The sequence below is a fragment of the Carica papaya genome, chromosome 6 (assembly GCF_054855325.1).
Source record: "Carica papaya isolate Zhongbai chromosome 6, ASM5485532v1, whole genome shotgun sequence".
Classification (NCBI taxonomy): domain Eukaryota; kingdom Viridiplantae; phylum Streptophyta; class Magnoliopsida; order Brassicales; family Caricaceae; genus Carica; species Carica papaya.
The window spans coordinates 23,617,257-23,638,551 of record NC_142314.1 but is presented as its reverse complement, the minus strand read 5'-3'; positions in this window follow the sequence as shown (position 1 = coordinate 23,638,551).

Sequence of the window (21,295 nt, the reverse complement as noted above, 5' to 3'; positions counted from 1 at the left end):
TTGCAACCTTGATAGGAAAATGAATAGAAGATTAACTTTATAAATAGAACCCATTGACACTCTTTTCCCATCATCTCTCAAATTGCATCTGTTGCGCACATGTCTTTTGGCCTTTCTTGCGTCTTTCTCCGTTTTGATTATTTTAACACCTTCATTGAATATTGTAAATGAGTTCTACATGGGTAATTGATCTTGAATTGAGTGCACTTCCTCACACTTGAACATCTCTCAAACAAGGTTTGTCAGAAACATAAAGCTTTTCGTATCATCTCAAATTGGGTCTGTTGCATAGATTTTATTCAATCTTTTTGTGGCTTTCTTTTGTTTTAGTCTTTGTTGAATAAAGTAAATGTGTTTTATAGGAAGAATTGATCTTGAACTGAGTGAACTTCTTCGCACCAAGACATCTCTCAAACTAGGTCTGTCGTGCACATAAAACTCTTTGTATAATCTTAAACTGGGCATGTTATACACATACCTTTCAATCTTTCTTATAACTTTGCTTATTTTAGTTTTCGCTAAATAACACAAATGGGTTATGCAAGAAGAACTGATTTTAAACTGACTATAATTCCTAGCATCCAAACATATCTTGCACCAAAAGTATTTGTTGAAGTTCACTTAAACAACATCCATCACACAGTATATCGTGATGCTATTGGTGTAGACACTCTCATGGATGTGCAGAAATCTCCTTATCCTTTTATTTTTACCTTTTAGGTGCCATTTATCAATCGACCTTATGCCTTGGGCCCCTGCATTTTTCACAAACTAGTCACAACCATTCCATACCAAGAACTCTGTAATATCTTGACTTACCAAATCCTACATTTGATGTTCTATAACCTCTCATCCTTAGATAATTATAACTCATTCTCCATCATTGCACACACTAACATTGTCTTAACCCACGTGATTGAAATAGTGGTTCCAGAAATAATAACGGCATCTTGACATCTTTTCTTGGTTGGCTAAAAACACAAAAGAGATTGGACGACAATAGTAGCAAAATTGGAGAATTAGGTGACTATTCTATCTATTTGGATCAATTATCGGGCACTGAGGAACTTATCGACATACTGTGTCATCATGTGTTTTATGAAGTCAACATCTTCATTTATTAGAGAATAACTAATGTGATTAATCCCAGAAGTCCAACATGAGTTCACCCTTGAAGGGGTTGAAAATCCTAGCCCAAGAAGCAGTCCACTAATGAAACATGTCTTAAATTCGTCTAAAGAAGGACTGAAAACTTAATCTAAGTTCTGATGAGAAAAAGAATTCAAAGCTCTTGTGCATGGGGCCAAGTACCAACCCAATGAGTACCTAAAGAGGTCCAAACCTTGTGACCAAGTTTAGGTCAAGAAAGAGACAACCTTGGAGGCCCAAAAGTTACCAAAAGAAAAGTCCAACCTATATCTAATCAGGCTAGGAGATCCAAGGCAAGATAAAAAGAATAGGCTTGAGGCCTATGAGAGCACCCGTGGGCTTGAAGAATTGCCAAGACATACAAAAAAAGATCGACCTTTGGCCTGAAAAGAGACAAGTTCAGGGCCTTTTTAGCTAAGGCAGCATTCAGCTCAAGAGAAGGCTAAAGAAAGGCAATTAGCCTTTAGGGGAATGGCAAACAGCATGTGCCATACATGTGACTTGGCTTCGACACATATGCAGACCATCACATGCTTGAGAAAGATCACCCGCAAATGTAGGACAACCTTACACGTGACATAAAGCGCGCATGTGTGACAGCCAGCTCCACACGCCTAGTGTGCACTAAACATGAATGTAAACAGCAGCCCATGTCCCTAGCATATACCCATATGCTGTAAAGCCTAGCATATAAGCACACCAACGCGTATATGGAATCAAGATGAACAATAGATCTGTACGGCTTAATAGACAAGTAGGCACACTTACATGTGGAACCAACAGACCTACTCGCAGGCCAAACAGGCTGGGCGCATGCCTACACCCAACACGCTTGTGGCCCAGCCCCGCACATGGGTCTGTAAAGCTAACTCGTTCTCGCAGTCCATACACGCAGCCCATGTGTGGTTAAAACTCTTTTTTTAAATGCATAATTTTCATGTGCTTTTATCCAAATTTCACATGGGATAATTGACATGGGAGGGTATGGGAAGGATTGAATCTATTTTTAAAACCCTCTCAATGTATGCAATATCGAAACAATAACCACCTAGAATTAAACTCCCACTCTAATTGAATCTACAATTCAAAAGGAAAGTAAAAACAAAGACTAGGAAAAATAAACAAGGAAACAAAAAATGTCACGAACTTACCGATAAGTTGATCCTTGCTCCTTGGCTCAATAAGACTTCTAAAGACTCCTACTTCTCGAAGAACTTAAAGAAGCTAATTTTAGCAAAAATGCTAAAAGAAAAAAAGTTGAAGCTCTCAAGAATTATCTTAAATTTATTCTTAAAGGTGTGTTTTACATTTTAGGGGCAAAGGTGTATTTATAGTCTTTCTCAGATGATCTAGATGAGTACAAAAATCTTGAGATAATTTATAAAATAATAATCTAGATAAAATTCCATCTTAATCTAGGATAATTACATAATAGAATAATTATTCTACCCAAATAAATTAATTAAATAATTCTAAGGGATAGAGTTATAATTTAAATAATAATTACTTTAAATCCATATTTATCCCATGTCAAATCCATTTAAAACACATGTGAAAATTAATTTTAACACATGGGTATTTTGAAAATTGGGTCCCAAGCCTTTTCAAAAGATTTAAAATAATAAAATAAACTAAATAAATATTTAAATAATTTAAAAAGGAAAAGGGAAGGGTTGGCCGGTCCACATTGATTGGGCGGGAGAAAGCTCGCAGGAGTGCGGGTTGGCGGGCTTGGAACATTTTGCTAGGCTGTTTGAGGCCTCGTCCGCATGGGCGGCCAAATGGGAATCTTGGGCCATGGGTTGCACGCGGGGTTGGTGATCCTGGGTTTGCGCACATGTGCAAAGGCTGCGTGCATGCCGCTCGGGTCTTGAATGCATGCGACACATGGGGCGTGTGGGTTGTTACGATTGCATGCTCGCTTGCTACTTCACACATGCGAGTTATCCACCTGCACAGGTGGATCACCATGCTTGTTAATCACATGCCAAAGGTAGTTTATGCATGTCGCACATGTTTTCCATCTTCGTGTCGGGCTTTGGACCTCTCTTTGCGCTTCGTCATTGATCATGTTGCTTACCTAATCCTGGATGAGCAAATTGAAAATTCCTTGAAGCTTGGGGGCCCAGCTTTAGGTAATCAGTCCTACAAGCAACTCGACTTGTTTCCCCATTGGGTCTAATTTGTCAAAGCCTTTAGAGCCCTGCACGTTCTCTTCTTTTATTAGGATATCCTTCGTGATGGCTTTCACATCATCCTCCTCTTCTTCGAAAAGATTCATCTTTGAACCTTCGCCTACATTAAAATGCGATAGATCAGATACATTAAAAGTAGTGAACACTCTATAATCACTTGGTAGGTCGATTTTGTAGGAATTTTCATTGAAACGTTTGAAATCTTGGAATCATCTATCTCCTCGAGGATGTAACTTAGATTTTTGCTGCTTGGGGAGTTTTTCTTTCCTTAGGTGGACTCATACCTAGTCTCTTGGTTGGAAAATAAGGCACTTCCATCCCTTATTAGCATTACAGGCATATGCTTCATTCTTTTTCAGTATGTGTTGTCGAGTCTTCTCATGTATGGCCTTGATGAGTTCGGCGCGCTGTTGTCCATCTGTATTCTTTAGTTCCTGCACAGGAACAGGGGTTAGATCTAATGGACTCAAATGATTAAAATCATACACTACCTTGAAAGGTGACATTCTGGTGGAAGTATGAATACTTCAATTATAGGCGAATTCGATCATAGGTAGACAGTCTTGCCTGGTCTTCAAGCTGCGGCCTACCACGACCCTTAGAAGTGATCCTAGGGTCCTATATACCATTTTGGTTTGTCAATCGGTTTGGGGGTGATAAGTAGTGGTGAACAACAACTTGGTTCCTAGTTTCTCCCACAACACTCCCCAAAAGTGGTTGAAAAACTTAACATCCTTGTCACTCGCAATGGTTTTAGGTATACTGTGAAGTGTTATGATGTCCTTAAAGAACATATTGGCAATATTTGTGGCATCATATGTCTTGTGGCATGTATAAATTGGGTCATCTTACTAAAATGGTCTACCACAAAAAACATATTATCATAACCTCTCCTTATCCTAGGCAATCGTAGTATAAAGTCCATAGAGATGTCTACCCATGGGGTACTGGGTATATGTAGCGGGGTGTACAAACCATAAGGCATCACTCTGGATTTGGCTTGCTTACAAGCGATACACTGGCTACAGATACGCTCGACATCCCTCTTCATATTAGGCCAATAGAAATGCTCTTATAACATGTTTAGGGGGCTTTTACTACCCCCAAAATGTCCATGAGTTCACCACTTTATGATTCCTACATTAATAGCTCCCTAATGGAAGAACTTGGTATACAAAGTCTATTTTCCCTTAGGAGGAATCCATTGATTTGGTGATATTTTTGGAAAGCACAGTGCTCACTAGCTTGGTAGAGAGAAGAAAAATATTTATCATTGGCGTGTATCTCCTTTATGTGCTCAAACCCCAAGAATTTGGGGCTTAAAGTGGAGAGAAGGCATCTGCAATGACATTGTCTTTCCCTTTCTTATATTTAATCACATAGGGGAGCATTTCTATGAACTCTACCCACTTACCATGTTGGCAGTTAAGCTTATTTTAGCCCTTCAAATGCTTAAGGGATTCTTGATCGATGTGTATTACAAATTCCTTTGACAGCAACTAGTGTTGCTACTTCAGAGGATCGTACCAAGGCATACAGCTCATTATCGTAGGTCAAGTAATTAAGTTATGCGCCACTGAGTTTGTCACTAAAGTAAGCTATTGGGCACCCTTCTTATATTAGCATAACTCCTATACCTATTCCTGAAGCATCACATGGAAGCTGAAAGGTTTTGTTAAAGTAAGGTAAAACAATTATAAGGGGAGAGCATAATTTTTCCTTTAACAGGGCAAAGGCAGATTTTTGTTTGTCAGTCCATACGAATTCGACATCCCTTTTAAGCAACTCGTTTAAGGGTGTTGTGATGGAACTGAAGTCTTTGAACAACCTGCATTAGAAACTGGCTAACCCATGAAAACTTCTCACCTCACTTGTAGTTATTAGTGTAGGCCACTCCTTAATGGCCTTTATCTTTTCTTCATCAACCTCGATACCACAGGCACTTACCACGAATCCTAAGAAGATCAGCTTATCACTGTAGAAGGTACTTTTTTTTGCATTATCATATAACAATTCCCTTCATAGAACCTTAAGACTAGAACAAATATACTGGATATGGTCATCTAGATTCCTACTGTAGATTAGGATATCGTCGAAGTACACAACTACTAATATTCCTAGGAAAGGTCGTAGAACATGGTTCATAAGTCTCATGAAGGTACTGGGGGCGTTTTAAAGGCTAAAAGGCATTACAAGCCATTCATAAAGGCCATACTTGGTTTTAAAAGCTGTTTTCCACTCGTCTCCAGGGTTCATCCTAATTTGGTGGTAGCCACTTTTGAGATCGATTTTGGTGAAGATAGTTGCCCCACTAAGTTCATTTAGCATGTCGTCTAATTAGAGAATAGGGTCTCTATATTTTATGGTAATTTTGTTGACAGCCCGGCAGTCGACACACATTCTCTAGGAACCATCCTTTTTCGGTACTAATAGGACAGGTACAACACATGGGCTCAAACTTTTCCTAACGTGCCCCTTACTCAATAGCTCTTCCACATGGCGATGGAGTTCCTTAGTTTCTTCTAGATAACTCCTATAGGCAGGGCGATTGGGAATGGTTGCTCTAGGGATAAAATTAATTTGATGTTCAATTCTTCGTAATGGTGGAAGTCTGTCTCAGATTTCTTCTGGTAAGACATCCTTGAATTCTTGAAGGAAAAAAACTATACCCTAAGCTAAGGCTGGGTCTAGGTAATATAGGTTTAGGTATACTTCCTTATACTGTAATACTAAAAGGCTTTTTCTCTCATAAACATCTTATCTCACCTGCTGTCCCCTCATATAAAGACTCACTTTTCAGTTTTCTTTCTCTTAGGTCTTTACTGGGCTAAGTTTTCTCCTTTCTTTAGACTCCTGACCTTTTTTTCACTTTCTCTCTCCAAGTGTTCCTCAAAGGCCCTTTTGACGTTCATTTGATCCTCGTGCACCTCCTGGGGTGTGAGGATATGTGTGAGGCCATCCTTCCACAAAGAATAGCAGTTGGCTCGACCATAGTGTTGGACTCGTCTATTAAATTACCAAGGCTTGCCAAGTATCACATGGTTGGCGTACATAGGAACAACATCACAACAACAGGGTGCTTACCACGTTGGCATAGCTTCCTCCATCGACAATCATACTACACACCTTATCGTTGATCAAATAGCCAGTGTGGAATATATTCTCCTGTTGTTCTAGTCCTCGTCCATGACGTGCAAGTTGAGGGTCCTCTGCAAAATAAGGTTACTGCTCTCGTTGGGAGTTTCTTCGACGAACTGAAACATGCTGAAGTATCTGCAAGAAGAAAGTAGTGAAGACAAAAAAATTCTCCCTTACTTTCACTCGTGTTTACCTCATAATCCGTCAATTGATAGCTTCATCTATCGAGCTGAGAGTTCAGAATTAGAATAACTTGAATTATGTTAGGCCTTACGACACAACAAAGAACCCTAAAGGATTCTTATTTCTACGAAAGCTAAAAAATATGAACACAAAAGAAGGACTAGTGTGCTTCTTGTGTGTTTAAAAACTAGTAACAATTAATTGTTTAGTTATGTAACATAACAAATGTAAACTAAAGAAAATAGAAATGTAGATCATAAAGAATGATATTTTAAGCTGATGTATAAGGATCTGATAAATCCTGATGGATATAATCCGTAGGTGTATCTTCCTATACTATCCCCAATTTGTCGGCTACACTCTACGACTAATCAAGTTTCTTTATCCAACGTTGATGTAAATTATAGAAATATAATTTGAAAAGTAAATGTGGATAATGTGTAGAATGAAAACAAAAGTTTTTGCTCGTGCTAGTTAGACAATGTACTTTGCCTTTGATTTCTTAAAGGATTTTTTGTCACTAACTAGGTAGTTATTATGCTTTTATGTGCAAAATGCAAACAATGTGCCAATTGCCTTATGGTGTGCAACTGGGATATTTTTGGTATTTTGATATATATGAATTTTTTTTTTAATAATAACACGAACTACTTGAATTGAATGAATAGATATGAATTCAAGCAGGATGCAATAAAAATTAACAATCAAATAAATTTAAATGCTAATTTAAGAAAAAAATGCTAAAGCAAATAAAAATAGATTTACGTTTCTAAAGGCCAAAGCTTTGATACCAAATGATGCGGGAGGGTATGGTAAGGATCGAATCTACTCCTGAAATCCACTCAACGTATGCAATACCGAAATAATAACTACCTAGAATTAAACCCCTCCCTCTAATTGAATCTACAATCCTAAAGGAAAGTAAAAATAAATACTAGGAAAAATAGACAAGGAAAGGAAAAATACCATGGACTTACCGATAAGTTGATCCCCTATGACATCCCAAGTGCTAATTAAGGCAAATGAGTGTCAGATACAGATTCAGAATAATGAATGCATGATAAAATTTATGTAATGGAACAAAATCATTACAAATCTCTTATAAATACATATGAGTTCCAATACATACATATACTGAGGCCTAAGTGGCTGTAAAATACAAAATAAATATAAGGGCCACTTCTATCACTATGTTATTGGACTCATCAGAGTGCAGGAACAGACCGGCACGAGGTTAGGGATTAGGGACTCATAATCTATTTCTGTATCTAGCTCTCTTATACTATATTTTAGTATTTGAGATGCCACAAAACTAGTATCACAAGTTCACTCAGCATTGCTATAACATGCACCATAAGAAGCATAACTTGATTTTGGATATGATGTTTGGTGCATTCCCATGGCCCGAAACAGAATAACTTAAAAACATGTGAATGTACTTCATGCAAAGGTCATGAGGTCCTTAGACTTGTTGGGGTTATATGCGGTTAAGGATTGTCACGGAGTTTGTCGTAGATGGTGATAGGCTCAAAATCATCACAGAAATCACAATATGAATGTTCAGCCTCTCGCTTAGAAAACTCTAAGGCACCACTAAACTAGGCGATGGAAAAATGAAAACCTATCCCCATAGATGCTAGGAAATTAGATTTGGGGATCGGAGGTTGAACTGAGTGGGTTTGTGAAACTGGAAGGTCTTGTAAAACTCCCTAACTAGTTCCACGTAGGTTGGTATATCGATAGCGAAAAGTTTTCCCAGTCAATGGCATGTATAAGTTTCAGGACATAAATTTTGATGTGAAGGGTTTCGAGAATGGGATTGTGAATAGACTTACCTAGGCCAATCGATAGCTGACGAATTTCTTTATATCGTTCCTTCTTTAATTCGTCTTCAAAGACAAGATGCCCATGGAGTTAAGATTTTGTGGGTTGGTTGATGGGTTTGCCTCTTTGGACTCGGGCCCTCTTTAGTGCTCTTTCGAGTGCTTCTTCATCCTCAGCAGCTTTACTGGCATTAGGTGGTGTTGGGTTTTGATTTTCGATCGTTCGACTCGTTCCAGCTTCATGAGTGGCAGTGCGGTGCAAAGGGGAATCAGAAGTGTTAATGATAAGGCTTTGAGTGGCTGAATTGGAGGTCGTGGAACTACTTGCATAAGTTGTTAGAGGTTATTCTCGGGTTGGGGCTTATAGAACAGATGCATTCGGTGAGGTTTGTGTCGTCTCCCATGCTGTATGGCGACAAACGAAGGGCCAAAGGCCACTAGTCTTTTGTGTTGATTGCTTATGCCTCATTTGTAGGTGGTTTGGGGTAGGGATTAGGGATTTGGTGTAGAAAAAGAAATGGAAGTTATAGAGTGGAGAGGGGAGGTTATCGATTAACGTGGGAAGCAGGGGTAGTTAGAGTTTTTGGTTTTTTCAAAAAAAATTAAAATTGGCAAAGGTGGCTGCAGCCTAGGGTAAGGGTTACTCACATTTTCTCCACTTTTTTATTTCTTTTTCTTTTTTTTTTGTGAGTCACACATAAGCCTTGAGTATGGCTTATGCAAATCTTGCTATTGGAGGGTAAGCCTAGGGCAAGGTTTATTGGTAAAGTGGGGTCTAAGGTAGATCGTAAACCTTACATGGTCAACCAAAAGTGATCCCCTACTGGCTTCTTGTTTTAGGTTTGGGCAAGGCTTGTGTGCGACTGAGGTGGAAGTCTTGGGCAAGGTTTACTTAGTAATTACTAGATCACTATCTCAACCTCAGGGCCCTTTACAACCTTTGGGCAAGGGTTGTGTGTGGGTTTTGGGTAGAGTGCTGTGGGTTCAGCACAAGCCTTGGGCAAGGTTTGCTAAGTTATTCTAGTATTCTAATATTCTAACTGTGCCAGCTGAATTCCCTATTCTTGCTCTATAATCATCAAAGAAACTTCTATTAATTATGTAAAAATACTATAAATTTATTGAAAGTATTAGTACGAATGATGAAAATTAAAAATAAAGGAAGAAAAATGGCTAGGTTTCCCTCCATCAAGCAGTTTTATTTATTATCTAAGGTTAGACTATCTTGTTTGCTGTTAGATGTTTTCTTAGGGTAAATCCAAGGTGATTTCTTCAATTTTCTATCTGAAAAATCCCTCCTAAAAAGATTTAAGGTGGTGTCCGTTCATTTTAAAGATTTGGTAATGGAATACTTTTGTCTTCTCTTTATAGATATTGAAATTTTTATAAGTCTCATTCTGTATCTCTTCCAACTCTTGCATTTGCAACTTTTAGTGCTCACCAGCTTCTTATGACTTCTTGTTACAACTTTTAGTGGCCTAATATACTTTATGTTCTAGCTTAACGGGTAGGTAACATGCTTTTCTAAAAACCAGTCGGTATTGGCACATCCCGATTAGTGCCTTAGAAGCTGTCCAGTGTGCCCATAGAGCATCATCTAATCTTGGACTCTAATCTTTCCTGTTCGGGTTAATTATTTTCTATAGGATGGATTTGATTTCCTAGTCAGAAATTTCTTCCTGTCCACTGGTTTACGGGTGGTAGGGAGTGGACGTACGGTGGGTAACATGATACTTTCTAAAAAGAGCTTCCACCACTCTATTGCAAAAGTGCATTCTCCGATCACTTATCACAGTCCTAGAGATTCCAAACCTCACAAAGATATGTGTTTTGAGGAAGTTTATGACGGTTTTACCATCATCGAATCTTCTAGCCTTTGCTTCAACCCATTTGGAGACGTAATCCACTGCCAATAATATATAAGCATTGTCGAAAAAAGATGGGAATGGCTCCACGAAGTCAATGCCCCACATGTCAAAGATTTTGCATAATAGGATGGGTGTTATCAACATCTGATCTTTATAGGTGATGTTTTCAGTGTGTTAGCAATTTTCACACACCTTGCAGTAAGTATACGCATCATGAAGAAAAAAAGGCCAGAACAAGCCACACTCTAGCATGTTTCGGGCTGTTCGCTAGGGTCCGAAGTGTCCCCCATAAGCATATGAGTGGCAGAAGTTGAGGACAGAGGGGCACTTCGATTTCTAAAATGCATCGTTTAATTATACAGTGTTTCCACAAATACGGGTCATCCTGCACATATTGCCTTACTTCTTTCTTGATTTTTTCATTTTTTGTCCTTCATAACTCAGCTAGTAGTACATAGGTAACCAAATAATTGACAATGTCCGCATACCAGGAGGCTACTTGCTGAACCGAGAATAGATTCTCATCCAAAAACTCATCTTTCAATGGGGAAGGCTCCCCACTAATCCTTCAAACTCTTGCAAGAGAAGTATCCCTCTTATTAACCTTGATTTTACTTCTTTTTTCTTCAGCAAATACTTTAATGTTGCGTGATCTAAGAACACAATGACCTTTGTTCCCAACAAGTGTGAATGAAACTTTTTTAAAGCAAACACAATAGCTAACAGTTCTTTCCTGGTGGTTGATTAATTCATTTGGGCACTGTCAAAGGTTCAAAAAGTATATTAGATTTCATGTAGATCTCTTCCTATTCTCTGTCCAAGGACTGCTCCCACTACTCAGTTACTTGCATCGTACATAATTTCAAATGGCAACTCCTAATTTGATGGTTGTGTGATGGGTGCTGTTACTAACTTTTCTTTAACACTTTGAGCACTTCTCTACAGGACTCGTCAAATGTGAACTCCACTTCTTTTTACAATATTCGGCCCAAAGGTTGGGGTGTTATTGAGAAATCCTTGATGAACCTCTTGTAAACATTGACATGCACAAGGAATGAGTGTATCTCCTGCACATTCTTAGGGTAAGGCAGCAATTTGATGACATCCACTTTTGCCTTATCAATCTCTATTCCTTTGAGGACACCACATGTCCCAAGATTCGCTCTTGATCCACCATGAAGTAACACTTTTCGTAGTTTAGAACAAGATTGGATTCAAGGCATCGTTTTAACACCTTTGTGAGGTTGTCAAGGCACTCATCAAAAGAATCTCCATAAATTGTGAAGTCATCCATGAAGACCTCTATACTTCACTACACAAAATTAGAAAGGATGCTGACTATGCATCTCTAGAAGGTGGTTGGGGTGTTGCAAAGCCTAAATGGCATATGTCAGTAGGCAAACATCCCAAAGGGGCAAGTGAATGTGGTCTTTTCTTGATCTTTGAGTGTGACTGAGATTTATTAGAACTCGAAATATCCATCTAGACAATAATAATGTGTTCTCCCAACCAACCTTTCCAGCATTTAATCAATGAAGGACAAAGGGAAATGATCTTTTCTTATAGAAGCATTCAACTTGCAGTAGTCGATACAAACTCTCCACCATTTTGCACTCTGGTTAGAACTTTATCCCCTTCTTATTTTTCTATCACGATGATTTTGATGTTCTTTGGCCCAACCTGAACTGGACTTAGTCGTTTACTGTCCGAAATTGGGTAGATGACCCTAGCATTCAGCAACTTTTAAACCTCTTTCTTTACCACTTCCACCATTGGCAGATTTAAGCGCCTCTGCACTTGTCTGTTAAACTTGCTATCTTTTTCTAGTATAATTCTATGCGTGTAAGTGGAGGATGAAATCCCTTTTATGTTTGCTATCGTCCAACCTACTGCCTTCTTATGTTCATGAAGTTCGCTAACTAATTTTTCCTCTTCAATTTGGTTGAGTTTATTAGAGGTTTCCACTCGGAGGGTCTCTCCTTCACATGAAAATACATACTTGAGGTGTTCCAGCAGCGGCTTTACTTCTAATTTGGGGACTTGCAAAATGGATGGTGGAAGTTTTGTGCGAGAAATGGGAAAATCAAGATTTGGTGTTGTACCTTTTATCCGCTTAAATGAGTCTAACGGGAACACTGCCTCTTGTAAGTTTTGGTCTACAACATGGTATTCTTTCAAGATCCCTAAGCTGTCATCATTTAAAGCTCATTACAAAGTGCAATGTTCACCTCATCGCTATGGCTTAAGTCGAAGCACTTTTGGTTCAAAGCATCTAATGATATTAATGTTGTACATATAAGATAGGTCAGAAGAGTATTTTATTACATCATAGACATTAAACTTTACCACTTTACCATCAAACTCCAAGGTGAGAGTGCCATCTTGGAACGTCTATTTTTATCTTGGCACTGCTAAGGAATGGTCTGCCAAGTAATATATTAAAGGAGTTTGAGGATTTATCATCCTCCATATCCAGTACATAAAAGTCAGTTGGAAAAATAAGGTTATCCACTTGAGCCAACACATCTTCTGAGACTCCTTTGGGCTAGACAACAGATCTGTTCGCTAACTAGATGATGACTACAGTCTCCTTCAACTGTCCGAAACTCAACTTGGAGTAAATGGACAAGGGCATCACGTTTATAGAGGCCCCAAGATTGCACATAGCTTTTCTTATGCCCCAAGTATCTATTTTACATGAAATGGTGAACATACCTTGGTCCTTGAACTTGAGAGGTAACTTTCTTTATATGATGGCCGAAACATTTTCTCTCATACTTACTCTTTCGTTGCTTCTCAATTTTCTTCTATTAGTACATAACTCCTTCAAGAATTTGGCATACCTAGGTACTTGTTTAATGTCTCAAGTAGGGGAAAGTTTATTTCAACCTTGTGGAATGTTTCCAAAATCTTCTTGTCTTCTTTTTCTTTTTTTATCTTGGCAAATCTTTCAGTGAAGGGTGGCTTAATTGCCAATGAAATGGGTTGATTAGGATGCATCTTTTCTGGATGGGTGCTGTCATCACCTGTTGGAATTGCTAAGTTTTCTATTGGAATTGTTGGGTGTTAGTGACTAAAGATTTAACTATGTCTTTGAGAGATGTACCTAGCTTAGAGGGTGCGGTGGAGGCCTAGTTGGGTATTGTTGGTAGTTTCGTTACCGTGATCCATATCTAAAATTTGGGTGGTCTCTCTAACCAGGATTGTACATGTTGGAAAAAAAATCGTATCTGCTTTGCGGTTGGTTTGGAAACCCACTCACAGTAATGACTTGCTACTATTTGCCTTCTTGGAGTGTAGGGCACATGTCTATGGGGTGCCCTGAATGCACATAAATCCCATAAACTCTTGTTCGCTGGGTATTTCTTACAGCCATATTTTGCACCAAATGTGTTAGTTCAAAACTTTTGGATTCAAGAGAAGAGATACTTACCTCTTTCACCCTTTGAGGGGTGTCACGTTAGTGTCGAACAATTTGCAGGTGGCTGCCATAATCGATATTAGCTCCCTTATTGTACGTGGTGTTTTGTTCACGATGGCACCTCTGCTGGCTGCATCTAGCGTCCTTCTTTCTAAGAGGAGTAATCCTTTATAAAAATTACATACCAACGATTGCTCCAGTATGTCATGCTGTGGATAACTTGCATAAAGGCGTTTGAACCTCTCCTAATAGTCATAGAGGCTCTTAGAATCCTTTTGTCATATTCTACATCTTTTTCTTCTTGTACCAACTACTTAGGAGGCAAGGAGGAAGTGATCTAAGAAGGACTTTACCATCTCTACCCAAGTTTTAATAGATCTAGGAGGCAGATAAAACAACCATTCTTTGGTCATTTCATCTACGAAAAATGAGAATGCTCAAAGTTTGATTTATTCTTCAGATACTCCTGGCAGTTTCATACTTGAATAAACCACATAGAACTCTTTGAGATGTTTGTACGGGATCTTATTTTTTAGACCTATAAACTTGAGTAATAGATGGATTAATCCAGATTTCAACTCAAAAGGATCATCTAAATTTGGGCAGGTGATGTGGAGGGGCTGCTAGTGTATAAGTGGGGCTACCAGCTCCCTCATTTTGCATTCTTGTTCCATTTATTCTGATTTGGTTGAAGCAGATGAGGTGTTGTGCTAGTGCATCTGTCTTCTTTGTTGAGTTTGTTTTCTTAAACTCTTGCTGCTCTTCTCAATCTCAGGATCGTAAAAAAGGTTTCTCCACTATTTGTCCTGCTCATAAAAAAAAATAATCAGTAAATCTCAATTCTCTGACAATGGCGCCAAAATTTGATTGGTGCTAAAATCCCCAAAATAAAATCCCGATTATCCAACAAAACATAATTGTAGTGGTGGTAAGTAGGATCGAATCCATAAGGAATTATAAACTGAATTTCTTCCTTAACCAACGAACAAAAACCAACAATGGGGCTTTTGTAGGGTTCAATATTAATCATAAAATGCAAAATATAAAATAAGAATAGAATAGACCAATTAACAAAACTTTCGTCTGTAAATTAGAAGATAAATTAATTATAAGATAGATTAGTTATAAGAAAGATTCCTATTTAACAAAATAGCTAAGCTCTAGTTATGCATTTAATCATAGATGCAAAGATTAGTCTCATTTAAAAATACAACAAACTGGTCATAGTTGTCGAAAACGTTCCGTCAACTAATCCTTCCTTATTCCTAAACAAACCAAGAAACTTTTGTTAGTTGACTCTTTGTTGAACAAACAATCCTGGGAATGTCTGTAAGATTTAATCTGCCAATGGCCTTGAAAGCTAGAAGAACCTAATTCTAGTTTCGAGATTCATCCATGTGAATGGTCAACCAAATTACTTACCTCCTCAATGTAGCACTGATTACCACAAAGTACCAAAATCACTCAAACAATTACAGATTTGAGTGGTACGACTAGATGTTTACTACTTCTCCATGTGTTAGATGGGCCCTCCTTAAATCGATTTGAAGATAATAAATATATGTAGGTGCATAAAGTAAACAAATACCAAGATTCAAATAAAATTTAAATTAACTTAATTCAATCTCACAATACATTACTGAAGTTTGCTAAATCTATCAACTAGGAAAATAAAGCAAATCAGCCACTCATGGTGGACTTTTAATACAAAACAAGTTCCTTGAAGATTAAAGAGAAGAAAAAGGACAAATGTGGAAGCTGTAGATACTACTGTGAGCAGTGTTGGAAAGAAGAGAGATGCCCCTTCTGCTTGGCAGCCCCTAATTTTTATAACTTAAGGAGGCTAGGGTTTGTTCTTTCTTTCATTAGGATCTTTCCCAATGATTTAAGCTTATCCTTAGCTTTCCAAAATAATCTTCTCCTATTATTTTATCCTCAGATCTCGGTTGGAATGGGATCTTTTCCAAATTTAAAAAACACGTTTTACTCTTCAAGTTGGCTGTTGTGAGCGACTCAAGCCTTGGGTAAGCCTTATTTTGGTTACACACGGGTCTGTGAACTTATATGCTGTCTTATCCTTGCCCGAGGCTTGCTATCTGGGAACAAAACCTGTTGTTGTCTGCTGGATTAAAGCCTTGCCCAAGGCTTGTTTCTGGTTGTTTCAAAAACTCTTCTTTTTTTCATGCTATTTTTCTTTATCTCATCTTTATCTCCTGTCCTGCAACAAAATATAGAAAATAGTTTAGATTAAATTGCATTCCATCAAGTTTGATAGCTTAAAGGTGGATAATAAAGATGTTGTTTTTATACATTATCAGTTATGCAGATCAAGAAGATCTTTTGTGTGTTAGAGGTGACTGAGACGCAGAAGGTTCCTCTTATTGCTTTCACTTTTGTTGGTGAGGTAACGTATTGGTCAAGACTAAAGAAAGATTTCTTACTTGTCCCCACCACTTGGGAGCTCTTTCTTAAGGCTTTTTATCAGAGTTTCTTTCCAATATAAGTACGAGATAAGAAAGAGGAGGAGTTTTAAGAGCTCCATTAGGGTAATCTATATATCAGTTACTATGCCGCTAAATTTGTACAACTGTCCAAGTTTGCACCAAAGTTGATTTCCACAGAGACCAAAAGGGCCAAAAGATTTGTCGAGGGATTGATGCTAGAGATTTATGATCGTGTGGCCATGTTTAGGCCAACCACTCATGCCTCATGTCTTGAGAATGCTTAGCATGAAGAAAAGTTGCTTTCTGCCAAGTTGAGACAAGCTGGTAGTTCCCGGTTTTCTGATAACCCAAAGAGAAAACCACCATTTGTTTAGGGTCCAATTGAAAAACAACCTAGAGTTGCTCCTATTGTTGTTTTTCCATCAGCACTATTTCTTAGCATGCAGAGAAGTTATTTTCTGCCAAGTTAAAACAAGCTGGTAGTTCTCAGTTTCCTGACAACCTAAAGAGAAAACCACCATTTATTCAGGGTCCAGTTGATAAACGACCCAGTATTGTTGCTCCTATTGGTCTTACGTGTTAGTTTTATGGTAATAGGCATGGTAATCAACCTTGTTATACAATAATAAATGCCTACTTCAATTGTGGGCAGAAAGGCCACCATGTGAAGAACTGTCCTCAGAGTGTTCCTAGATAAGTTACCAGAGGACGTGTGTATTAGTTTAATGAGCCAAATGCTAAGGCCATTCTAGCAGTCATTAAGGGTTCACTTTCTATTTTTGATTCCTTTATGCGTGTAAAGAGTGTTGAGTTCAGTCACTTTCTTTATTAGCCCCATCTTCCTTTTCTTGAACATGACTTTTCTTACAGAGTCATTTACCATATAGGTAAGCTTAACCTTCTTTCTAGTCATGGTGTTTTGTCATGTTTGGCCAAGGAGTGGGAGGGGGTATATATAGAATGAAATAAGTGTTGAAGAGTTATTAGTAAAAAATGAAGAATTGAGCACTGTAATATAGTAGAATATACATATAATGTAAGATGTGGTGCATTCTAAAATAAGTAAAACACCCAACTTATCACTTAATGATTTGTTACATAGACATGTTCCTCATTAATGTTAACTTCTATATAAGAAGTTAACAAATCATATAAAAACTTATACATTTTTAATCTTCTATTGAATTTGCAAAAGTTCAAGCATTCATATAAAAAGGCATATAAGTGGCATTAGTTATGAGTTTTTAACACATTAAAACAAGGGAAATTCCATATGATTTATAAAGATTTACTTTGTAATGTGTTACAATTTTTTTATGTAATGTGTTATGATTTTTTTATCTTTTATTTTTTTTTGTATTATTAAATGTTATAACTTCATTGTCTGTGCCTTATTTTGAGAGATTTTATGTATATATATTTACAATGATAAAAGAGTGATTCATCGAATACAACTAACCATCTTTACTTTCCTTTATTTTGTAACAATGCCACTTTATACATATGTTGTATTAGTGTTAATTGTATAATTGAAATTTTTTAAAAAAATTAAAAATTTTGCTAACTATTTAATTAAAAATTTTGCTACAATTAAAATTAAATATTAACGTAGATAATTATGTGAAAAAATGATATATTACAAATAAAAATATCAATATAATTAATTCTATAATCCATACATAAAACGGGTTGAAAATTTAATTTTTAACGAAGTATCTAAACTTAAGTACTTATATATCACTAAATTGACATATTCAGAAAAAAACAAATATATTCAATATGTTTTCAAAAGAAAATGGTCGATATTAGAAGTTAATAGATTATATAAAAAGGTATGTAGGTGACAATTTGGCTGATTTGTTAACTTTTTATATAAAATGCAAGTAGACATGTTCCTCACTGATGGGAATTGATGCCATCCCTTAATGATTGGGCCAAAGGCCCAATAGTTACGATTCCTTTACTTCGTTACCAATCGCCTTAATAGAAATCACTCCTCATAATAGTTAAATATAATTAAGGCATGATAATACCTAACTTTTAAATCAAGTGGTACTTCTAGTCATGGTGTTTTATCATGTTTGGCCAAGGAGTGGAAGGGAGTATAGATAGAATGAGATAAAGGTTGAAGAGTTATTAGTAAGAAACGAAAAAATAGAGCATAATAATATAGTAGAATATACCATGTAATGTAAGATGTGGTGCATTCTAACATAAGTCAAACACCCAAATTATCACTTAATAATTTGTTAAGTAGACATGTTCCTCATTAATGTTAACTTTTTTTTATAAAAAGTTAACAAATCATAAAAAACTCATACATTTTTAATCTTCTATTGAATTTGCAAAAGTTCAAACATTCATATAAAATGGTATATAGGTCGCATTAGTTATGAGTTTTTAATACATTAAAACAAGGCAACTTCCATATGATTTATAAAGATTTACTTTATATTTTACTTATTAACTACGAATTTGGCTTATTTATAAAGGATGTAATGTGTTACAATTTTTTTTATGTAATGTGTTACGATTTTTTCTTGTTTTATATATTTTTGTATTTTTAAATATTATAACTTTGATCTTCATGCCTCATTTAGAGAGATTATATATATATATATATTTACGATGATAAAGAGTAATTCATCAAATACCATTAACCATGTTTACTTCCATGTATTTTGTAACAGTGGCACATTATTAACATATTGTATTTGTGTTAATTGTGTAATCAGAATTTTTTTAAAATTAAAAATTATGCTAACTATTTAATTAAAAATTTTACTACAATTAAAATTAAATATTACTATAAATAATTATGTGAGAAAATGAAATATTACAATTAAATATCAATATAATTAATTCTATAATTCTTACATAAAATGAGTTGCAAATTTAATTTTAAACAAAATAACTAAACTTAAGTAATTTTATATATCACTAAACTGACATATTCACCAAAAAAAATATATTCAATACATTTTAAATAGAAAATGGCTGATATTAGAAGTTAACAGATTATATAAAAAGGTATGTAGGTGATAATTTGGCTAATTTATTAACTTTTTATATAAAACTACAAGTAGACATGTTCCTCATTAATGGGAACTGATGTCATCCCCTAATGATTGGGCCAAAAGCCTAATAGTTCCAACTCTAGGATCTCTACTTCATTACCAACTGCCTTAAAAGAAATCAGTCATCCTAAAAGTTAAATATAATTAAAGCATGATAATACCTAACTTTTAAATCAAGGTACTTCTCTACCTCCATGACTCTTATATAACACGAAAATAAATATATAATGTTTTATATTTAAAAAATAATAAAAATTAATTATCATGTAACTATATAAATAATTAAAATTTGAATACTAGACATTTCACATGAATGTTGGTGTTATACACTTTGACAGTTGTGTATAAGTTGTTTTATTATATTATTAAATTTGTCTTCATTTTTAAAAAAGTACTTATATTGTGTCTTATGAATTTTTAAAACTGTTATGACAAAAGTATAAATTAGTTTTGAATAAGTGATCCTACTAATAAAGGTTAAATACTGGTCATTGTACGCTATTGATGTTATTAAATATTTATCATCTTAATATGTTAGTGTTTTTAAGATTAATCGCAACATCGATGTACAAATACTAGAGTAAACATAAAGAATATTATAAAAATTTTAATGTTGTAATTTGTGTCACTAGAGTTAAATATGGTCTTGTTTTATATTAGTAGCATTTTTTTTAGTAGCAAGAAACTTTATATCATTTATTTTTTAGTATTTATATATGTAAAAGAAATTTAAAATACAAATTATTGAAAGTGTTCGAAATTAACCGTCAAAATTATTTTTGTGTATTTATTATTCTATATTATTGTATATATTTAAAAATGTATATGTATATATTATACATTTCTTCTTGCATAGAGTATTAGTTATTCATAGGTTTTTGAATTCAAAAATTATTTATTTCAAATTTTTTTATATTCGGAACAGAATAATTGCATCATGAAATTTTATTTATGATTATCACAGATTCTTCAAAATATTTGAGTTATTTAAAATATTATATGTTGTGACTAAAATAAAATTTTTAAAATTATATTTAAATTTCAAATTAATAAAAATATTAATTGTTTTAGATGTTCCCATTAGATCAGGACTTTTTTTAGAAAAATATTATTCCTTAATGGCACTATTCCAAATTTTAATTCCATGATTCGAAGAACATATTCATATCTATTAAATTCTATACAAAAATTTTATTTGAAATCTAACCAAATTTGAGTAGCTAGCTAGCTTAATCTTCCTCCTAACTAGACTAAATATCTACATATACTACATCAATAATGCTTCTATCCTTGCTCCATTGTGTACAGAAAAAAAAGAAAAGAAAGAAAAGAAACGAGAATTCTGATAGCTTAAAATTACATTGAGCGTGCAGGTAACAAATAGCAATGGAGACACATCAATCCAGGGGAAGAGAGAAATTAAAGAATGAAGAGTAACACTAGCATAAGAGATATTAGATATTGAAGAGAAGATTAATATGAAGAAAATCATAACACAAAGTAATCTAAGTACATGCATGTGACTCAAAGATTATGACTATGACAATGACAACTACAACTATTATGATGACTACAATTATTTAGACGACAACTACACCGACTAAGAAACTGATAACATATCTCTATGGTGGAATTTAATTGGTTATTTGAAGTACATGTCCAACAACAGTCCAAAAACTGCAAAATTAAATATCATAATACTCGATTCCTAAGGATGTTTAAACCCACTAGATCATATCAATCCATTATTCTAGTTGTTCTAATCCATGAATGGTGTCATCATCAACACCTGTTGCCTGTTAACACACCCTATATAGGACTATTACTACGCTTGTAGATTCATCCCATCAACAACCACATCTGTGGCTACTACAACTTCTGCACCAGAGAATCCTCCTTGATTTGAGCATAAGTCTCTCGTGACCCTTCATCACTCCTCCAATTATTGCCTCCTGAGGTTGAGCCAAATTGTTGAGTGTTTCATTCCTCTTCCAAAT